Genomic DNA, 9,270 nt, shown 5'->3' on the forward strand with positions numbered 1-9,270 from the left:
TATTGTGAATTTAATTTACTCTCCTTTTTCTACTCCTTCCTTTTCAAAATGGTTGGCCCAACTTGGCACTCCACTTAAGAAAATCTATGTATAAATCACATAAATCTCTTTTCTTTGGAAAATCTATGTATAAATCACATAAATCTCTTTTCTAATGAAAGTACTTACTTAAAATCTCGATTGGTTTTCTCTCCCAATTTTGGGTAATATACTTATACATTTGGTGGACTCTCATACATTGTTGGAATGAGAAAACTGATTAGCCTATATTTATGGAAAGACAAATGAGATACTATCTTTCTCTTCCTTAATTAACGCCATTAATTATCTATCATTATGTGGTGCATGATTAAATATAACAACTTAAATTCAAATTCAAAAAAATCTTAAACATCATAATTAATTTTTTTTGGGTTGTAAAACGATCTGGTAAGAAAAAAAGGTCGACATCTGCTTTCTTCACTTCTCCAAAAAATCAACATGAACATCCTGATATTGTTGCGTTATTCGGGTATTTGGGAGTCGGAAATTATTTATCAATCCTACAAAAGTGAAGGAATTATTGTTTCAGAATGTATAACGTTCTTGAAATTGATTTCGACGATTGCAACGGAATTGAATATTGATGAAGTTTCGTAAAAAAATTGAAGTAAAATATATTGTTGAAGATAATTCTCTCCAATTATCATAAGGAATGAGAATGGAGTGAGGGTGTGACACCCCAACGTGTTGGGGTCTGTCACTCGCCAGGATTGTGCGTGCCAACTAGGCCACAACCTTGTCAGCTATGCAGGCGGCATGTGCTGAGGGAATATGCTGAAGTTGAAGATGAGGCAAAGGGGCATAACATGAGGCAACAAACATCTATATATGTTGCATGACATATCCTAATAGTGCCAAGGTGATTTGGAGAGGGCTTGGTGTGATCCCAGGGGGGCGGAGGCATGGTGAGGATCGTGTGCGGTGTTCGATGTCAGCGCCGTGCCATTTTGAGCTACAAGTAGAATCTAAGGATTCCGGTTTAGAGAGATGTTATTAGGGGTACCTTATGTATGCTTACCAAATTTGGGGTCGTTTGGAGTCCGTTTGGATAGGGGCTTGACTTGGCCAAAGTCCAGTGGCATTGTCGTAATTTGCTGATTGGTCCGAAGGCCATAACTCGTTCCATATGTATGGGAATGGGGTGAAACTTCATGGAGGTGTGAAGGAAGTCAAGAGAAAGGAGTAGGAACAAACGGCACCCAATATGAAGGTCGGATGAATGATCTAAGCCCCAGTATGATTCTCGGGCAAAATAATGTCTAGTGGCGGACATTGGGATTATTTATTTTAAGCATATATAAGGGGGTATGCATGGTGACAGCCTACCAGCCTCCCCCGAGTGTGTCGACAGATGGCCACCCCAAGTGTGCTGCCTTGAGGAACAACCTCAAGGGCCTGCCTTGGCATGTCAAAGGAATGCTGTCATGCCCCAAAATTCCATCGGGCCGGACTGGCACCCGAAGTCGAGAAGGCCCGGGAGAACCCGTTCAAATACCTGTACTTTCACTTACATGTCACCAAAAATTTGGACAACACTTCGTTGCTTATAGAAGGGTCTAATTACCTGTATCAGCACAATACGCACAAATATATATATATATATATATATATATATATATATATATATATATATAATACTTGACCGTCGGGACCACCACATATACAAATATAACATCACTATATAAACTTCCATGACTTTACCCTTCCTTATGTCTACAAAGCCTCTAGGATATACATGACATAACTAGGGTCGGGACAAGCCCCCGCCCACACATGACTCCTGTACAATAACAAAACATAAGGGACCGACTCAGAAAGCTCCGAAGCAAACTGGAGCTCACCAACAATAGCTGTATGACCTGGCTCCTATCTATGCTGTGAATGAGCTGAAGCACCTGTGCCTGCAGCATGAAATGCAGGTCCTCCGTGAGGGACGTCAGTACGAAATATGTACTGAGTATGTAAAGCTGTAAATAATCATATGTGATATGGGGGATCAAGAAAATCAGACGCAAGTGAATAAATCATAATAGAAGTGAACCACACTTCATAAACACTTTTAGGATCATGTACATTATCATTAATCTGAATTGGGTTCTTGAATTCAAACACATTTGTGGAACGGTATACATTCGTTCATTTTATTCTTTACAATTATCATTCGCCATTACCTCCTCCTCCCGAACCTCCAACCACCTAACAATAATCAATACTGTACCGTACTGTGACCATTAAGCTGCCCCCAGTACATATCAACTGTAATCATATCAAATATCGGGATCGGCCCATGCTAGGCTTAAGCCCCTGAGCTACCACCCACACGTATATCAGGTAACACACATAAGAGATCTTTCCAATAACTTAGTTCAAAAGCTTTTGAGATTATTACATTAGTGTTCATGCCAATATAGTACCTTTGGAATAATGATACATCAATAGGAACCAAGTAATAGACTTTCTATACAATAACGATGTAATAAAGACTCACTGGTACATCAACAATGTGTTTCGGAATCATCAATATCACAACAATGAAATAGGAGCCTTTCGGTATATCAATGAAACATTTTGACACTTTATAGAATGGAAACAACTTCATTGGTAATGTAGAACAATACATGTTTTTGGACAACCTCGGAATCTTACTTGATGTAACATTGGTGTTTTCATGCCAAAGAACATCGTTAGAGTATGCTTTACATACATCGTTGTAGATTTGGATACCAATTCAACACAACTTCCCGCCTTTACAAATCACTTATCTACAATGAAATGTTTGGCATCTAGTATTAGCAACCCAACACCACAATTCTCTTCCATAATTCCATACAACCAATATTTGCAAAGCATTCCAAAAACCAACTTGAACAATCGGTTTATGTGTATATATATATACAATCATCATTTCAATACCACATCATCACACCAAATCCCTTCACAATTCAACATAATCCAACTATGTACAAGAATAATCCAACATCATTTCCAATCATCTTTCAACAACAATCAAATAACATACTTCTTATGCTCACGTGCATATATATATATATATATATATATATATATATCAATATAAATAACACCAACATAATTTACATCCTTACCATAAAATGGCCCTTTTGATTTCGAAGTCCTGTTGGCACAAATAAGGGGTGCTTCTCGAAGCCCTCGAGACGGTGAACACAACTACGGAATCAATTTGGATTTTCTACGGTTGAATCACAAGATAATTGGAGTTGAACTTAGGCTAGGGTTTCTTATTCTTCAATAATTTGGATGATAAATGATGGATATGAGGCTAAGTATATGTATATAATGACCAATTTTCGTCCATGAGATGATGGAAAATGACCTATTGCCCTTAAAATTTAAGTAAATCCGAATTTGTCCATGGTGGACTGTTTTGATAGGCTAAAGTAAATCGACCATAAATATTTACTCCGATATCGTATTTGGGTGAAATTGGTATCGTTGGAAAGATAATTCAAAGGGCTTTCATTTAATATAAAGTAGGCCACCCAGTTCGTCCTGTACAAGGAGTTATGATCGTTTGAAGTTGACCCTAAAAATCTATTTTGAGAGGCTGAAGTAAAACGAGTATAACTCATTCCTCAGATATCGAATTTGGATGAAACCAATTGCATTGGAAAGAAGACTCAAAGATCTTTCTTTTCATAGATGGCAGCTCTCCCAGTTCATTATATTAAGGGAGTTATGATTGTTCAAAGTTGACCCAAAAAAATGGCTGACCTCAGTAGTTTGTGTGCAGGAAATTTTCCTGCACATTTACTATTCCCAATATCCCGGCCATCGTTTTATAGTTTCGAACGTGCTCGATTATATCCGAAACCTATCCGTTTTTGGAAATGTTTATATCGTTGGAAAGCTTATTCAATAACCTTCGTATGGAACCATCGACGGGCAAATTCCGGTATAAATAAAATAAAATAAAATTAATTCCATATAAATAAGACCAATACACGTACTTGAATACGCCAATATATGTACTTGAATATGGGGTGTTACATCCTTCCCCCCTTTAGGATATTCGTCCTCGAATATTAGCGTAGTTATTCAACCGAAACAAGTTCAAGTCCATATTAACATTCACATCATCACATAAATACTATGCATATATAAAAAAACTTACTTGTTAATGTTCTAACTCCGTTTCTTGAACTTCCTCTTCATCTTTGAACAAATGAGGGTACTTAGATTTCATTGCTTCCTTAGCTTCCCATGTAATCTCTTCCCTTTGATGATTTCTCCAACGTACTTTCACCGATGCTATCTCTTTATTTCTCATCTTCTTAACTTGGCGATCTAGAATAGCAATAGGCACTTCCTCATAGGTAAGATCTTCTGTTACTTGCACATCTTCAGTAGAAGTAATAAGGGACGGATCTCCGATGCACTTTCGAAGCATCGATACATGAAATACTGGATGCACTGATGAGAGTTCCTGGGGTAGCTCTAATTCATAAGCAACTTGCCCACATCTTCGAATAATCTTATACGGGCCTATATATCGTGGACTCAACTTTCCTTTCTTGCCAAATCTCATCACCCCTTTCATTGGCGATACCTTCAAAAATACCCAATCTCCTAACGAAAACTCTAGCCCTCTTCTTCTACTATCCGCATATGACTTGTGTCGACTTTGGGCTGTTTTCAACCGTTGCTGAATAAATGGTGTTGATATTTTTATTATTTTTTAGAGAATAATTATTCAAAAAAATTTAACGTATAATATATTCATAAATAAAAAATATATATGGGTGAATTAAAAGAAATACTTTATGTAAGGCGGGTCAATGAAAGCGGATAATTGGAGATAATGATGGAATAAGAATTTTGAATTTTAGATTTAAATTTTTGATAAATTATTATATATTACTAATAAGTTTTTAATGTAAATATAAAATTTATGTCAAAATTATTAAGTACTTCATATAACTTTTATTAAAATCCATAATTAAAATACTAGTATATATGTAGAGATGTGTGAAATGAAATCATAGGTTTTGAGGGTATTTTAGTCATTTTATAATTTTATACCAAAGAGAAATAGTCTTGGGATTGTTATCCCACCAAATGGATGGATAACTTATCTCGGGACTAATTATTAGTCTCAGGATAAGTTATCTCAAATATTTACAACCAAACGAGTGATTAAAATTTTTATCCTGGAATTATTGACTTTAATACCGCAAACCAAACGGCCCCTTACTTTCTTAAAATATGAAGTTCAACTAATATGTGGACTTTTAACATTTGGTTCGAATCCCCCCACTGCAGTAATTTTTGTGTTATAAATTTAGTATCAACATTTTTGAACCATCGATTGTGGTAGCTTAATGGTCAAGGTGGGTTTATCATACAAGATGGTCGCGGTTTCGCAAAAATACTGCTACTGCAGGATTGATCCCTGATTGTGTGGGGGAAAGCGCTGGCTCCAACCAATGCACCAAGGTGCACATTCATTCTTCTTGGGGTGCACTATTACCTAAATCTAATTTCTCAAGGTATACACATATATACATACAATTTTTTCGACGTTAACGGGTGCACATGCACCCCCACCTATACATGTGAGTCCGCATCTGCCTCCGGGACCCACACCTTACCCCTTCCCACTATTATAGTTTTATGGTATATTGCATATAAATGATCTTGAGATAGTATCTTTTTTGCTTGCTTACTTATCAAATACTAGAAAATAGTAATAAATCAATTTTTTTTTCAAGAGAATATTTTTGAAAAAATACTTTTCTTCGTATCAAACACACCCTAAGTTTCACAATATGTCAAACTTCAGCTCTTTTCCTTGATTTCTTTCGTTACACATATGTTATGGGCATATGCTAGGATTTCTTTCGTTACTCATGCTTTACCAGTACTCTATAGACTAGGGAATCTTATTTGTGATACTACAATACAATCACTTGATACACATAATACATGACACTTGTGTATATGATTTATCGGTTTCACTTTAATTATTTTTTTCGTTTCTTTCACTTTTAAAAGAATTAAAATCAAATTAAGCATTTTTATTTTTAATTTAAATCAAATTAAATATCGATCTTTTTAATTAATTTGATTTGATTTACTATTTGGTTTGGTGAAAAAACAATCCATGAACAGCCAAAGTAAGGCCGGCCAGTAGAGGAACAATGTACTTTAACTCAATTATTTTTAGTACTTCTTCTATCTTATTTTATGTGTTATTATTTTTTTTTTTATCCATTCTAAAAGAAATGGTACCGACTTATCACTAAATGCATTTTTAATAGATTAAATTTATTATATTAAAAGAATGAAATAATAAAATTATCATAATTATTTATTGTTTTTTAATATATATGTCAATTTAATAATAAACAAGTATTATTAGACAAAAAAGGTAACATATAAACACTTTTGAAATAATATTTTCTTATTTACTTTTAAACACTAAAAAATAAATAAAAAAATTCTATTTTTTTTCAAAAATATCTTCTAAGAAATCATTTTTTCACGAAAAACATTACCCTCAGTACCAAACACCCTTTTCGTCATAGTCACATACATATGTGAAGAACTATATTATACAAGTGGCTTGAAGAAAGTAGGATCGTGTCAGCTTACTAAAGGGCATTTGTGTTATTTCCCAACAATTTCAATCAGTACAAAACTCCATTCCAAAGGATATTTGTGTCATTTCACAGCAATTTCAACCACCACAAAACTTCATTTGACGCGACGATGACGACATAACAACGAAAAAGAAGCGAAAGGGTAGATCTCAAACCCTATAAGAGCCTCAAAGCACGACTGTCTACCAACTTAACGAAAGAGCATTTTTTTTTGTCATTTCTCCCTCAATTTTAGCTATCACAACCCTCATCTAAAGGGTGTTTCTTTTTTTTATCATTTTACCGCAATTTCAACCATCGAAAATTTCATTTCGAAATCCAGTGCCGACCATAAACAATGGTTAGGGGTGGAGGGGATGTTGCAGTAGATAGAGGAGGAGACAAACACATCATGGTGTTGCTGCATGTTCTGGGTGTAAGAAAAAATGTGAAGGGGGAGGAAAGAAATATATGGGCTAACCTGTTAGATTCTGTTTCCAACAAATTTTTATGGTGACTGAAATAAATTGTAATCACAAAAAAAATATGAAGAAACATGATTTTTTATTAATAAACGAAGTGGATACAAATTTGTTCCTCCCTTGATTCTTCTCTCTTGATTTTCACCGTAATTCGAGGGCCTGTCAGTAGCGTATTTCTCGAACGTAGGCATATATAGATTTGATATGGATTTCTCCGTAATTCGAGAGCCGTTAGTGACGTATTTCTCGAACGTAAGAATATTTAAATTTGATCTCTATAAAAGGAGGATTTGTGAATCTTCTTGATGTATTTGATTATCAAGAAGAGAGGATTTTAATCCTTTTGTGATATTCCATGAGTTTATGAAATTATTTAGAGATATTTGATTTATTTATGAATATGTCTTGAATTTGTGGATCTTAGAAATGCCTCTTTAAAGGGATATTTGTCCCTTTTATATAGGCGTAATTTAGGGTATAGGTAAAGTAGCCACCAAGCTAAATTTAGGGTAGAATAGCTCCAAAACTTTAACAAAAATTGAACTCTTTTTGTAGAGTTCACAAAATTTTAATGTCTATAAAGCTGAAAAGAAAATTTCAGTGATACCAATGATATAAGCATACATCCAATAAAAAATTGAAGATGTTTAATATAAAATCGTTTTGAGAAGAAACCATACTTGATACAAATTTTAGCTTTGGTGTTCTTCTTCTCTTGATTAACAGAGAAGAAAAGAAAGACAGAAAGGCCCTAGGAAGAGAATTAGAAAAAGGAGGAGACAATCACATATTTTATTAAATGTGTAGTTGCAACACGTATACAACGTCAACAATTCATTATCAGCCTGTAGAATCAATGACCAAAATGCCCTTTGTATGAATTAAAAAAACACAAAGCACACACATCGAGACTAAAATTAAAAATAAAGATTTATTCAAACTTATTAAGATAAAACTAAATACATATATATTTTATACATTCTTTTTCTTGTCCAATAATCGATCATCTACTAATAAAATAAATTAAATAAATTTCAACAAACTGATCATCTTTTATTTTACCCCTATTATTCTTTATCTTTATTTTTTACTAAATTATAAATAATTTCTTATTTTTTAATTTTTGGATTCATAATTAGCATCCGAATAAATAATTTTAAAGTTGAGATACATAATTTTAAACTTAAGAATGTAACTGGTAATTGCTTCATTTTTGTTCAGATACATAATCAGCATCCGAATACATAATTAGAAATTGAGATACATAATTTTGATTACTGAGATATATTCATTTCTGAAACTATTTGGTCGAGATACATATTTCATAAACTAGATCAAAGGAAGATATATAATTAAAATTATGTATCCATAAATTTATGAATTTGTGAATGTATATGGTTATTTTGAAAGAAAAAAGAATTTAGGTAATTAATAAAAAGGGTGAAAGTTTTTAGTAGTTTAGTAAAGATACGTTGTGGTGTTATGTAATTTTTCATAAAAAATATATACTCTTTCCATTTAAAATAGTTGTACTATTTTGCTTCTCGAGTGTCAATTTGACTAATTTTCAAATATAAATTAAATGAAATTCAATTGATATTTTAAAATCAAAACTTGGATATTCAAATACCATGCGAAAAGAAAGAAAAGAAGAATGTTGTGCAATGAAGAAGGATGAAGAAACGATGGAGCTTTCAATATGAAAGACACCTTAATGACATAAATTAAAAATTCAAAATACCCTTATCACTTATGATTTTTATTTACTGGTTAATACCCTTATCACTTATGATTTTTATTTACTGGTAAGCATATATGTTCACTCTAAGCTTTATTATTGGACATAACAAATATTATTTAAAAATAAAATAAAAGTATTATAAATCATAGTAATAAATAATATAAAAAAGATAAATACATATAAGAAATTTGATTGACTGTTCAAATAAAAAAATTCTATTAATGTCATATAAATTAGAAATTGAAGCACTGGAGTCACATATATTATTTGAAAATTACAATAATTAAAACATAAATTATCAAAAAAATATATTAAAAATTTAATTGGCTCTCAAAATTTTATCTGTATCATATAAAATAATATAAAAAATAATTTATATTGGGTCTGT

Source organism: Capsicum annuum, chromosome 7 (genome assembly GCF_002878395.1).
Source record: "Capsicum annuum cultivar UCD-10X-F1 chromosome 7, UCD10Xv1.1, whole genome shotgun sequence".
In the NCBI taxonomy this organism is placed as follows: Eukaryota; Viridiplantae; Streptophyta; class Magnoliopsida; order Solanales; family Solanaceae; genus Capsicum; species Capsicum annuum.